This window comes from Triticum urartu, chromosome 7, assembly GCF_003073215.2.
Source record: "Triticum urartu cultivar G1812 chromosome 7, Tu2.1, whole genome shotgun sequence".
Taxonomy (NCBI): Eukaryota; Viridiplantae; Streptophyta; class Magnoliopsida; order Poales; family Poaceae; genus Triticum; species Triticum urartu.
Window position 1 is genome coordinate 635801333 of NC_053028.1, and position 12572 is coordinate 635813904.

Genomic DNA, 12572 nt, shown 5'->3' on the forward strand with positions numbered 1-12572 from the left:
AGATTCAATATTTTCAATCTCTCTAGCCCTAGCAAGTTGTTCATCAAGAAATTCACCAAGTGGCACAGTAGTATCAAGCATAGAAGTAGTTTCATCATAAGTATCATGTATAGCAGAAGTGGCATCATCAATAACATGCGACATATCAGAACGAATAGCAGAAGCAGGTTTAGGTGTCGCAAACTTACTCAAAACAGAAGGTGAATCAAGTCCAGAGCTAGATGGCAGTTCCTTACCTCCCGTCATAGTTGACGGATAAATCTTGGTTCTTGGATCTTTCAAGTTCTTCATAATGATAAGAAGATATAAATCGCAAGTGACTCAAAGAATAGAGCTATGCTCCCTGGCAACGGAGCCAGAAAATAGTCTTGATAACCCACAAGTATAGGGGATCGCAACAGTTTTCGAGGGTAAAGTATTCAACCCAAATTTATTGATTCGACACAAGGGGGGCCAAAGAATACTCTCAAGTATTAGCGGCTGAGTTGTCAATTCAACCACACCTGGAAACTTAGTATCGGCAACAAAGTATTTAGTAGCAAAGTAATATGATAGTAGTGGTAACGGTAGCAAAAGGTAACAGTAGTAAAAGTAATGTTTTTGGTATTTCATGGTGATGATAGCAATAGCAACGGGAAAGTAAATAAGCGAAGAACAATATATGGAAAGCTCGTAGGCAATGGATCGGTGATGGAGAATTATGCCGGATGCGGTTCATCATGTAACAGTCATAACATAGGGTGACATAGAACTAGCTCCAGTTCATCAATGTAATGTAGGCATGCATTCCGAATATAGTCATACATGCTTATGGAAAAGAACTTGCATGACATCTTTTGTCCTACCCTCCCGTGGCAGCGGGGTCCTTACGGAAACTAAGGGATATTAAGGCCTCCTTTTAATAGAGTACCAGAATAAAGCATTAACAAATAGTGAATACATGAACTCCTCAAACTACGGTCATCACCGGTAAGTTTCCCGATTATTGTCACTTCGGGGTTAACGGATCATAACACATAATAGGTGACTATAGACTTGCAAGATAGGATCAAGAACACTCATATATTGATGAAAACATAATAGGTTCAGATGTGAAATCATGGCACTTGGGCCCTAGTGACAAGCATTAAGCATAGCAACATCAATCTCAGAACATAGTGGATACTAGGGATCAAACCCTAAGAAAACTAACTCGATTACATGATAGATCTCATCCAAGCCATCACCGTCCAGCAAGCCTACGATGGAATTACTCACGCACCGCAGTGAGCATCATGAAATTGGTGATGGAGGATGGTTGATGATGACGATGGCGACAGATTCCCCTCTCCGGAGCCCCGAACGGACTCCAGATCAGCCCTCCCGAGAGGTTTTAGGGCTTGGCGGCAGCTCCGTATCGTAAAACGCGATGAATTCTTCTCTCTGATTTTTCTCCCCGAAACACAATATATAGAGTTGGAGTTGGAGTCGGAGGAGCTCCAGGGGGCCCACGAGGTAGGGGGTGCGCCCTAGGGGGGCAGGCGCGCCTCCCACCCTCATGGACAGGTGGTGGGCCCCCTGGCCTTCCTATTTTGCAGGTATTTTTTATATTTTCCGAAAAGTTGCTCCATGAAGTTTCAGGTCATTCCGAGAACGTTTGTTTCTACACATAAATAACACCATGGTAATTCTGCTGAAAACAGCGTCAGTTCGGGTTAGTTCCATTCAAATCATGCAAGTTAGAGTCCAAAGCAAGGGCAAAAGTGTTTGGAAAAGTAGATACGACGGAGACATATCAATGCTCATATTGGCTCCTACATATTCTACGGAGATCTTTATCGATTAAACTGCATAACAACATATGTTGTCATCGTTATGTTACTTGCCCAAGATTCGATCGTCGGTATCATCATACCTAGTTCAATCTCGTTACCGGCAAGTCTCTTTACTCGTTCCGTAATACATCATCCCGTGGCTAACTCATTAGACACATTGCTTGCAAAGCTCATAGTGATGTCCATTAGCGAGAGGGCCCAGAGATAACTCTCCGATACACAGAGTGACAAATCCTAATCTCCATCTATGCCAACTCAACAAAAACCATCGGAAACACCTATAGAGCATCTTTATAATCACCCAGTTACATTGTGACATTTGATAGCACACAAGGTGTTCCTCCGGTATTCAGGAGTTGCATAATCTCATAGTCAGAGGAACATGTATAAGTCATGAAGAAAGCAATAGCAAGAAAACTAAACGATCATTATGCTAAGCTAACGGATGGGTCTTGTCCATCACATCATTCTCTAATGATGTGATCCCGTTCATCAAATGACAACACATGTCTATGGTCAGGAAACTTAACCACCTTTGATTAACGAGCTAGTCTAGTAGAGTCATACTAGGGACACTCTGTTTGTCTATGTATTCACACATGTACTAAGTTTCCGGTTAATACAATTCTAGCACGAATAATAAACATTTATCATGATATAAGGAAATATAAATAACAACTTTATTATTGCCTCTAGGGCATATTTCCTTTAGCGTTGCCATTGCACACGATATTAACAATTTTATCGTTTGTGTTATTGAATGCATCACAGACGGTGCGTAGAAGAAACTGTGTGGCAAAGGCTGTCCATCACACACAGTTTTTATGTGGTAAACGTTTGCACAAGGTGGCCTAACACAAACAGTTTTCAAGAGATGGTCGTGTGTGATTGTTCATTGATCCAACACGGTTTATTCCTAGAAACTGTGTGCGTTTCCTGAGGTCATCGCCCACGGTATTTTCTCAATAACCGTTTGCAATAGCAAAACCCCATTAGCAGGCTAATTGACCTATTATTAATAATCCATTTATTAATCTAATTGACATTCATATTAAGCACATAATATATTTCACTTCCATATTAAGGAAGCAAGATTTCATAATTGAAATACATCAGAGTACAACATGATATAACTTGAGCACTCAGCTACCCCATTACACAACTGCACCAACACCAAGTTTCACATGCAACATGCAGAACCTTTCGAAATTAGCATCATAGACGGTATATAGACATATGCATCTCATCTAGAAAACTGCTGAAGCGGAAGGCGAATATTGGTCCTTCATTCATGTTGAAGGTCTTCGCAACTTTAGGCCAGTGCCTGTGGATGATTGACCGTTCGTCCTTCGTCCTCTTTAGAAACACTTCAATATTGAACCATGGGTGTTGTATGAAAACCTTCCTTGCCTCCTCACCATAAAGGTGGTTTGAGATGTAATCATCAGTGAACTTCTTTGGAAAGGCCTGAAAACAAGGATGTGCATAAATATCTTCTCTATATTGGAAATGGGGCAAAGGAATAAAAAAAGGCAAGGTATAATAGTTAGTACCATCTTGTAGTGAACTGATGTCTTCTTCATTGTGCAGACAAAGATCTTGTTATTTTTTGTCACTAATTTCTTTATCTAACAATATTTCTGAGTTTCTTGCTTGATTGATATTCATGGACAACTCATTTCCCCATATGCAAAAGGGTCAAACAGCGGGTCAAAACCTCTCACAGCAGGACCTACATGTGCAAAACCAAATTGTTAAAAACCTAAATATTAGAATGGTTCCTGCAATTTCACAATAATTTGCTATTAGACAACGGACCATGCACGTCGTTAACTAAACACCACAACAAATGAACCAAACGTTAACTGAGCACCACATTGCACAATATAACATACTCCTAATAGAAGATCAGACAATTAACCAAACCAAGCATGCTTAACAACTTGGAAATATAGCAATTGTATTTGTTTGTCATATATTTAGTACAGCCAAATTCGATTTATTTCTCAAATGGTATACAATAACAGAATGCACCCACAACAATTGAACATCACATTGCATAATTGACCAAGCAGTTAACTAAACACCACAACAAATGAACCAAACATTAACTGAGCACAACATTGCACAATATAACATACTCCTAATAGAAGATCAGTGAGTTAAACAAACCAAGCATGCTTAACAACTTGGAAATATAGCAATTGTATTTGTTTCTCATGTATTTAGTACAACCAAATTCGATTTATTTCTCACATGATATACAATAACAGAATGCACCCACAATAATTGAACATCGCATTGCAGAATTGAACCAAATAGTTAACTAAACACCACAACAAATGAACCAAACATTAATTGAGCACCACATTGCACAATATAACATACTCCTAATAAAAGATCAGACAGTTAACCAAACCAAGCATGCTTGACAACTTGGAAAATTACACCCTGAAGAATTGAACATCACATTTGCAGAATTGAACCAAACAGTTAACTGAACACCACATTGCACGGCATATAGAACATATACACTAGAGCAGAAGATTGCATGGTAAAAGTAGATAGCACAATTCACTAGAATTTGTTAAGAAAAGGCAGTAGCTAGCAAACTGAACATGGGTCCTTATAGTGAGGTAATAAGACAAGCTACTCCTCATTGTCGGAGATATCGATGACGATTGGCTCCTTGGACATGGAAGAGAGCGAGGCCTCCGCATCGTGGGTGCCCTCGTCATAGTGGTGAGTTGTGTGAGCCGCTCCGGGCACCAACCTGCTGGCTCTCGAGATGAGGTAAGCACGTGCACGCTAAGAAAACACCTCATAGTCTTCGTCGAAGGCACTGATGGTGGCCTAGAGAAAATGCCATGAACTGCCGTTTAAAGCAGCCAACCATGTCACGGCGTCAGCGCGCGAGGCGTCGACGGTGGCCTCGATGGCAAGGTGCTCCTCCAAGATTTGGGGGTCAACACGAATGCTCCTTGAGATCCTGGCTATACTGCGTGCACCATGGCTTAGGGCAGTGCTTATTTGGTGGAGGGGTTGGTGATTTGGGTGGAAGGTGTCGCGCTCGCGCCGGCGGTCGGGGCATGTGGGATGTGGAAGGAGGAGGAGGATGGTGGTCGGGTGTGGATTACCTGCGTGGATAGGCGAGGCCGAGCAGCGTGAAGGAGGGTCGCCGGTGAGGAGGCGGCGCTGCAAGCAAGGAGTGAAGGTTTGAACTTGGAAAGGAAGGCGGAAACATGCTAAATGTGGCTTTTGGTAAGGGAGAGGGGGCGGGGAGGTAGATATTTCGGCGGAAGCCAAAAATTTGGAATCGCTTCAGCGAAAAAACTGGCACGCAAAGTGTCATCAGACACGGTCCCTTATTCAGAGCGGGTTGTGGACTATAGCCGTGGCACCTTCTCGCGTAAGCCTATGCGTACTATAATCTGACGGTGCTCCAAGATATTTTGTGTCGCATCTCACATGGTTGGTGATAATAAACTGTGTGGGATCTACTTGATTTTTTGTCTTGATTTGAATTGTATAATGGGGTCACAGCGGCAATGGACGGTGTTTGAATTGCTAGACCTTTTATCTGCAGTGAACATGCAACTATATGTGTGTCATAAAAAAATTGGAATTATTCAGGATTCGTTTGGAAATTTTATACATTAAATTGGTTTTCTAGCAATTTCAGGTGCACAATTCAAAATTAAAGCACATGCACATGCTCCGGTGCACCAACATGGGTTGTAAACTCATATATGTGTCCATGGGTTTATACTTATGTCCCATGCAAGAAATGGGGATGAATTTTGAACAGCACGGCACCGTGGCTCTTCGGCAAATGTTGATGTACTTGCTTTTGTAATTCTAGTAAATCCAAAACCCGTCTGAAATTCATGAACCTTGGCATGCTATCATGGAATGGCATCAACATTCTGGGGTAAAAAATATTGTCCCATTTGGGGCAGGTTGTGGTATAAGCTTGTCACAAACCAGAGCCTCTCACAAGAAAGCCTCATGGTTCCATTAGGGAAACGTGTCATCTTTGTGGACAAAATGATATTCGTCGCTTCTTCTTCCTTTCAATTTTTTCCTAGTGTCAACATAGAACAACAGGAGTGTCGTGTTAAATAATGGGGTCACAGTGAGTTTTCAATGCATTAGGACTTGATTTTTGGTCTTGATTTGAATTACATAATGGGGTCACAACGGGTGAGGGAGTCCTGGATTAGGGGGTGTCCGGATGGCCGGACTATACCTTCAGCCGGACTCCTGGATTATGAAGATACAAGATTGAAGACTTCGTTCCGTGTCCGGAAGGGAATTTCCTTGGCGTGGAAGGCAAGCTTGGCGATACGGATATGTAGATCTCCTACCATTGTAACCGACTTTGTGTAACCCTAACCCTCTCCGGTGTCTATCTAAACCGGAGGGTTTTAGTCCGTAGGACAACATACAGAACAACAATCATACCATAGGCTAGCTTCTAGGGTTTAGCCTCTCTGATCTCGTGGTAGATCTACTCTTGTACTACCCATATCATCAATATTAATCAAGCAAGACGTAGGGTTTTATCTCCATCGAGAGGGCCCGAACCTGGGTAAAACTTCGTGTCCCTTGCCTCCTGTTACCATCCGGCCTAGAGGCACAGTTCGGGACCCCCTACCCGAGATCCACCGGTTTTGACACCGACATTGGTGCTTTCATTGAGAGTTCCCCTATGTCGTCGCCATCAGGAAGGATGCCTCGCCCCGTCTTTAAAGACGGCACCGTTGCTAAGGGAGCTTTGGCTGTCGACCAAACCCTCCGGCTAGGTGGTTTTCTTATGACCACCTGTTCGGCTTCTACGCCGACGATGACCTCTCGAGCCATCGAAAACAATCTTCAAGTCAGCTCGGAACTTGCCGAGCAGTTAGATCCAATGGAGCTCTCCTCCAGAAACGAGCTCTTGGATCGCATCGCCGCCCTGGGAGTCGCTACGGATTACGACCAGATTGGGCCTAAGCCCGATCTGAGAGAGATTAACTCTCCCCAAGTCACCCATCACGTTGCCGTGGTAGAGGGACAGTGTGGCGACCCTTAATCTATCTTAAGGACTAGCTACGTCCGGATTTCTGATCCCTCCAAGCCGGATATCCGCGGAGGGGAGGATATCACTCAAGACCTGAACTCAGAGTCTGGCAACGGGTTGGATTCATTGGACAACATCCAGGAATCCAAATTTTCGAGTTCGGAAATTCCTCGGCCTCTGAGCCTCAGATGGGGTGCGGCTTCGGATCTAATTCCACCCACCCACCCGAACATAAGCGATCTATCCCAAATCAGGCAAGAGCCCGAAGAAACAGTACATCATTACTGGGCTAGATTCCTCCTGGTTAGGAACAGGATAAGGGACTGCCGCGAGGAAGACGCAATCTCAATCTTCTGCAATAATTGCATGGACAAGGGAATCCTCAACGCCATAAGTCGCCGTGATATTACACGCTTCGCTGACTTGGCGTCCATTGTACGAAAATACTGTGCGATGGAAAGCGCCTGGAAAACCAAATTTTGGGACGATCCGGCCCTGAATACAAACCCAGTCCGAAATAAAAGGGTGCATCATCGCCAGACACCCGGGTCAAAACACCAAAAAGCAAAAACCCTCTACAGGGCATGGAACTGTACTGGAAGGATGGCTTAATGGACCCTGTAAAATTCACAGTACAGAGGACGCCACACCAACTCACAGCCTTAGAGCATGTTGGATACTCCGGCAAGTGGCTAAAATTGGCGAAGATCTCCTAATTCTGGAGGCCACAGAAAGCCACCCCAGAGACACCAATACGTTATTAACAGTCTTCGAGACTTTCGCATCAAATAATATGCGAAAAAGGACACTCCGCAGCCTTGCCGAAGTCTACCAAGTAGCAACAATAAATCCATGGAGTGACACGGCTATTACCTTTAACGCCAGTGATGAACCTAAATTCCGAACAGCCCAAGCACCAGCCGCATTGGTCCTCAGTCCAATAGTGGACGGCTTTCGTCTTACCAAGGTACTCATGGACGGCGGCGGCGGATTGAACCTCATTTATGAGGAAACCCTTAAAAAATGGAAATAGACTGGAACCGCGTTGAGCGAAGCAGCACAACCTTTAGAGGAATAATCCCCAATCGAGAAGCGCGCTGTACAGGAAAAATCACACTAGATGTGGTGTTCGGCACGCCGGATAATTACAGGTCCCTAGAGGTCACATTCCATGTGGCTCCGTTCAGCAACGGTTATCACGCTCTGTTAGGGCGGCAAGCGTTTACAATCTTCCAAGCAATACCCCATTACGGGTACATGAAGCTCAAGATGCCCGGGCCTAAAGGGATCATCACTCTCGCTAGTGATCCGGACATAGCACTCCGCACCGAAAACAAGACAGCCGCACTAGCCCTTGAGGCACTATCCGAAGCCCTAGCGGCCGAGGAACTGACTGCGCTGCACTCCATGGTGAATAGGGACGATGTCGTACTCGATAAAAGATCCAAGTCCACCTCCTTTAAACCGGCGGACGAAATAGTCAAATTCCATGTCCATCCAATGGACCCCAATAAAATAGCTTCCATCGGGGCACAGTTAAACCATGATGTAGACGCCGCACTGCGAGAGTTCCTACGAGAGAACTGGGACATTTTCGCCTGGCACCCTTCAGACATGCCAGGAATCCCACGCAGACTGGCCGAGCACAGCCTAAATATCCTAAAAGGATTCAAACCTGTCAAACAAGCTCTTCGGCGTTTTTCCGAACCTAAGAGACAGGCTATGGGAGAGGAGCTAGCAAAGCTATTGGAGGCCGGATTCATCAGAGATATAAAACATCCGGACTGGCTAGCAAACCTGGTGATGGTACCAAAGAAGGACAAATCCTGGCGCCTATGCGTTGATTTTAAAGACCTTAACAAGGCGACCCCTTCCCCCTCCCCCGCATCGATCAAATTATCGACGCTACCGCAGGACACGATTCGTTGTGTTTCCTCGATGCATACTCCGGCTACCATCAAATCAAGATGGCAGAATCAGACCAAGCCGCAACGGCATTTATTACACCATACGACCCATTCTGCTTCAACACAATGCCCTTTGGGCTCAAAAACGCCGGCGCAACATATTAGCGCATGATTCAGACATGTCTGGCAAACCAGATCGGCAAAACAGTGGAGGCATATGTAGATGATGTGGTTGTCAAAACAAGACATGTCGAATCTCTAGTAGACGACTTGAGGCTCACATTTGATAACCTCCGAACATACGACATCAAGCTCAACCCGGAAAAATGCGTTTTCGGCGTCCCAGCCGGAAAGCTCTTGGGCTTCATTGTATCCGGTAGAGGAATTGAAGCAAATCCAGCCAATATCCGAGCTCTGTCACAATTGGATATCCCAAAGGACCTCAAACAAATACAAAAGTTAACCGGATGCGTGGCGGCTCTAAGCCGCTTTATCTCCCGCTTGGGAGAAAAGGCCCTACCCCTTTACCGCCTCCTTCGGCGCACCAAACACTTCGAATGGACGGATGCAGCCACGGCCGGACTCGACGAAATAAAAGCCATATTGGAGGAGGAGCGTGATGTGGCAAAAGCCCGTTCCGCATTCTATCAACAGCAGGCTCGAAGATACCAAAGTAGAGAAGTACGGGCCAAAAATTACAACGTTGGCGAATTAGTTCTACGCCTGCCGGACAAGAAAAAGGACAAACTCAAGCCCAAGTGGGAAGGTCCGTTCATAATTGACCAAGTCCTGACTGGTGGAGCATACCGCCTGCGAGATGCATCGGATAACCGACTTGAGCTGAACCCATGGAAGCAGCCCGTCTACGAAGATTCTATGCCTAGCGCCGGACTCTATGTTCGTCTCCTTCCTCTGTCCATTTTTTATATACTGTCTGTCTTACATTTCTCTCCTTCTCCCCTTCCTTTCTCTTATAGCCTTTAAAGGCTCATCAAATGACGTGCTATTCACACTCATTAAACCTGGGGGCTTCTTTTACCAGAAGCTTATTTATACGGGCTTCATGCCCAACACATGTGTGACACTTCCGCATGTACCTTTTATTTCACCATTATATGTATCGATATGACTTAAGTTTTGGCCAAGCTGGGTTGCCTGGCTCCTGTGCTTACCCCTACATTCCCGATTATTCGGCTAGGAGGTAAAGGGAGCACCTCTGCGATTGTTACTGCCGGATCAGCCGGATGTGTACCTCAGACTGGGTGAAGCCGAAAGCTAGCGTTCTTAAGGGAATATTCGGTCGGTGACCTAAAAGATGATCTTTTTACTTATATATTTATGCGCCCCTAGATGCTTTTTCCTGCATCTTTTTCGCAGAATGGGCTTGCACTTTAGGGCATGCCTCCCAGGGAAAGGAACCCCTAACGGAACTATTCTCCTTGGAAGATGTTTCTTACTAACCATGTAATATAACATAACTAGTCGGGCACTTGTCTGTTCACGCACTAATGACCCCTACACCTGGTCTCCATGCATTCCCCGGTTCTTATATAAGCACATGGGAATTCGGACACACTCCGGATCGTCAGGTCCCGAGGTTGAAGTGAAAAGGTCGGCCATGACAAACGATCTACAATCCGGCTAGAAGGCATTATAAATGTCAATTAAATTACATAGTCATTCTGACTGATTGTATTTCTCTTCAATACCATCTAATAGGCTGTCTAATTTACAGTCCTGCTGGGAATACTTTGCGGCCAATTCTACTTGGCTGTATACTTAGCTTACAGGGATCTCCTTTCCCATCGGGCCCCACAGGACCGACCTCGGCCATGTGGTTGGGGTCATCCTTTGTGTACCGCGTCTTCACCATGGCCCAGGCCTCCCTAGCGCCTTAACGGCAGGCCGATATCTTCCACAATTGGAAGCGCCGCCGTGCTCCCTTTAGCTTCTCCGCAAGCTCTCCAAGACCTTCGGGCACGGAGATGGATGGCCACAGGGCCTGGGCGACGCCTCGCATCGCCTTCTGAACTCGCTCGAGCAGTTGCAAGAGCTCGGGAAGAAGGTCACTCGTAGAACCGGGCATCTCCTCTGCAGGACGACCTGTTAGCACACCTACAGACATTACTCTGTTAGTCGACTTCCCTGCCGAACCTTTTTTTCTCCAAAGGTTCGCTCAAGCACTTACTAAATATGCCGCGCCGAAGCCGCTGATTCTCCTTAACGGAGTCCGACAACTGGGCATGAACATCTTTCAGCTCGACGCCCAGCTTGGTGTTGGCATCTTGGAGATCGTTCTTCTCCCGCCTCACCTTTGTCAGCACCTTCTCACCAACCTTCAGCTGGCGTAGGAGGTGTTGCCTTTCCGGATTCAATCCGGCGCCATCTGCAATTTCATTTGTCAGATTCACACCCATGCCGTGCTTCGCAAAACACTTATCTTTTGAAGTGTATATTACCAGAGGGGGTCTCCTTGGGCTCCCCTTCCATGGCTAGTGCGGCCTCAAGTTGGGCTTTGCACTCTTCCAACTCCTGGGACAGTAGGGAATTCTTTTCTGTAAGAACCTGCATAACATATGATCCTTAAATAAGTTATTCTAACTGTTTCAAGTCTCGGGGGCTACTGGTATGTATATATAATTACCAAAATTTTCTTACCCGTATGTCTTTTACATATTGCTCCGTGGCTCTGGCTAGACCATTTCGAGCGGCACGGAGGTACGCATCTCCCGAATTGAAGGCATCTAATGCCTCTCGGGAGAAACAAGCATCACGAAGAATTGTCCGACAACGCCTGTGGTTCATGGCGCTCTCCACCTCAGAGTTGGTGGCAGACAACCTGTCCACGTCCTCCGTCGGAGGAGCGTCCGGTGCGCGCCTTGTGTTCGCCTCCGCCTCCGGACCAGGCTTTGGAGCCTGGCTGGGGGAGGCGCGATTGGCAGCCTCTCCGGATATAGTCCGGCGAGGTCTCTTTGTCCTGAAGAGAACACGAGTGTTAACATGCCTTGCAGGTATAACACCTAGGATAAGGGGGCGTGCCATACCTCTGCGCTGACGTCTCGATCCGGACTGCACCTCTTTTCTGCCCACGGGGCCCTGCGGCCCCTCGTTGGCTTGTCACCACAGGTTCGGCCTCCCGTCTCAAAAACCTCCCCTGCAAAGTTCGGTTGTAATCAGGAAACTGAAAACACGAGAGGGCGGACCCCTATTCGGGGTACTGGGACTTCGATCTTAGTTACCTGGGAGGCCGGGATTAGCCCTGGGTAATCGGCCGTAATGGCCACCAAGGCATTATCCTTTCTCAATTGATGGACCACTCCATCACTCCTCAGGTTGTGGAGGAGGGCTGTTTATTTCTTTAACAGCCTGGCGCAGTTCATGCGTTGAAGTCGCTAGACTGAATATTTAACGACGAGGATATACAACGGATGGGCAAGATGCGACCACTTACCCAGCTTGGAGGATTGTTCATAGAAAATCCACCCTTCGGGTCGACGCGGAGAAAATCCTCCTCTTCTCCCTTGTGCAAAGCAGACAAGGTCTTTGTTAGAGCCGCAGCCGAATTCGGCCCCTTATGGCCGTAGCGGGTGGCGTCGTCCTCCCCGTTGAAGTCCCACATGGGGTGGCCTCTATACTGTAGCGGCTGCACCCCTTGCATGATGCATGCGGCCATGACCCCGATCATGGTCAGTCCGGAATGAGCTAGCAATTTTATCCGGCCCATCAGGTAAATAATGTCCTTGTTACTTTCCTTCTGAGGGCTCCGTGGACGCCAACTTAGGCGTTTCT